The sequence below is a fragment of the Pyxicephalus adspersus genome, chromosome 3 (genome assembly GCF_032062135.1).
Source record: "Pyxicephalus adspersus chromosome 3, UCB_Pads_2.0, whole genome shotgun sequence".
In the NCBI taxonomy this organism is placed as follows: Eukaryota; Metazoa; Chordata; class Amphibia; order Anura; family Pyxicephalidae; genus Pyxicephalus; species Pyxicephalus adspersus.
Window position 1 is genome coordinate 216547 of NC_092860.1, and position 2032 is coordinate 218578.

A 2032-nucleotide genomic window follows, 5' to 3' on the forward strand; every position below is an offset into this window, starting at 1 on the left:
CTACGTGGCTGGGGGAGTTGTTGGTTAGGAAATGTAGACTTTAAGATGGAAAAGACACAGAATAGACAAGAGCCACCTTTTGGAGATAGAAGCAGGCCAGCCGAATAATTTCCAGTAGCCAGTGAATATTTTCTGCTGGAACATTGAGAAACCTTCTGGGCCACCAGCACACAATATTCCTCATGAAAACAGAATATACTTTATATTGTGGTCTCACAGAACCTTTTGTGGATCTCTCTAGGTTGAGTCTGCGGCCATCGCTGTGCGTGAAGTCATCAATCAATCTATTCAGTTCTACAAAAGAAACCAGAACAAAATGGATTACCAACAGCAGGCCTGGGAGAGGCTTCAGGCACTCGTCCATTACCAGGAGCAACAACTGTCTGACTGTGTGAGTATCCTGGTGACCCCCCAGGCTGGCCCCCGCCAAATCCTGTGCCAGTGACCCCTGGGCTGTCCCCGGCCAAATCATGTGATGGTGACCCCCAGGCTGTCCCCCTTCATATCGTGTGCCGGTGACCCCCGGGCTGTCCCTGGAGAAATGGTGTGATAGTGACCCCCGGGCTGTCCCCGGCCAAATCGTGTGATGGTGACCCCCAGGCTGTCCCCCGCCAAATCGTGTCGCGGTGACCCCTGGGCTGTCCCCGGCCATATCGTGTGTCGGTGACCCCCGGGCTGTCCCCCGCCATATTGTGTGCCGATGAACCCCGGGCTGTTCCTGCCATATAGTGTCTCGGTGACACCTGGGCTGTCCCCCACCATATCGTGTGCCGCTGACCCCCGGGTTGTCCCCACCATATCATGTCTCGGTGACCCCCGGGCTGTCCCCTGCCAAATCGTGTCTCGGTGACCTCTGGGCTGTCCCCCACCATATTGTGTGTCGTGACCCCCGGGCTGTCCCCCGCGATATTGTGTGCTGATGGCCCCCGGGCTATCCCCAGCCAAATCATGTGATGGTGACCCCCAGGCTGTCCCCCTTCATATCGTGTGTCGGTGACCCCCGGGCTGTCCCCTGCCAAATCGTGTCTCGGTGACCTCCGGGCTGTCCCCCACCATATTGTGTGTCGTGACCCCCGGGCTGTCCCCTGGTGACCCCCGGGCTGTCCCCTGCCAAATCGTGTCTCGGTGACCTCCGGGCTGTCCCCCACCATATTGTGTGTCGTGACCCCCGGGCTGTCCCCTGCCAAATCGTGTCTCGGTGACCTCCGGGCTGTCCCCCACCATATTGTGTGTCGTGACCCCCGGGCTGTCCCCCGCCATATCGTGTGCCGATGACCCCCGGGCTGCCTCCCAACCACATTGGTTGGTATTAGTTATTTAAGGATGTTTTGTACCTTCCAGATCCCAGAAGGAGCAGAGAACAAACTCTTCATACAGGAAATCAGCCAGAGATTCTCCACTTTGCAGAACATTGTGGATGAGCAGGTAAGTCTCCTCTTCACATATCGAAATATCGGCAGTACAAATTTGTGGATTAAATGACACACACGTCCCCTCTACATCCTTTGCACCAAAATGCAGCTGTTACCAGGACTGTCCTACCATGAGCAATAGTGATGTGTTTCCCCATATTGGGTTTATAGAGGGGGGTTCTATTCCTACGCCATGATTGGAAAGGATTTGAGAACAAAGCGGCAGGGTGTTCTGCAAATCTGAGTTATTAGCATCAAGTTCTGGTAAATAAACAGACAGATGAGGAAAACAGTAGCAGCCTTTATAACTCCCCCCACAAATAAAGAATCCACCCAATAATGTAACATGGGGCCCATGAACCCTGCACCCCCTCCTGTAACATGGAATCCACCTAATATTGTCACAAGGGGCCCATGAAACCTGCACCCCCTCCTGTAACATGGAATCCACCCAATAGTGTCACACGGGGCCACAAACCCATCTCCCCCTCCAGTAACATGGAGCCCACCTAACAATGTCACATAGGGCCCATGAACCCAGCACCCCTTCCTGTAACATGGAGTCCACCTAATAATGTAACATGGGGCCCATGAACCCAGCACCCCCTCCTGTAACATGG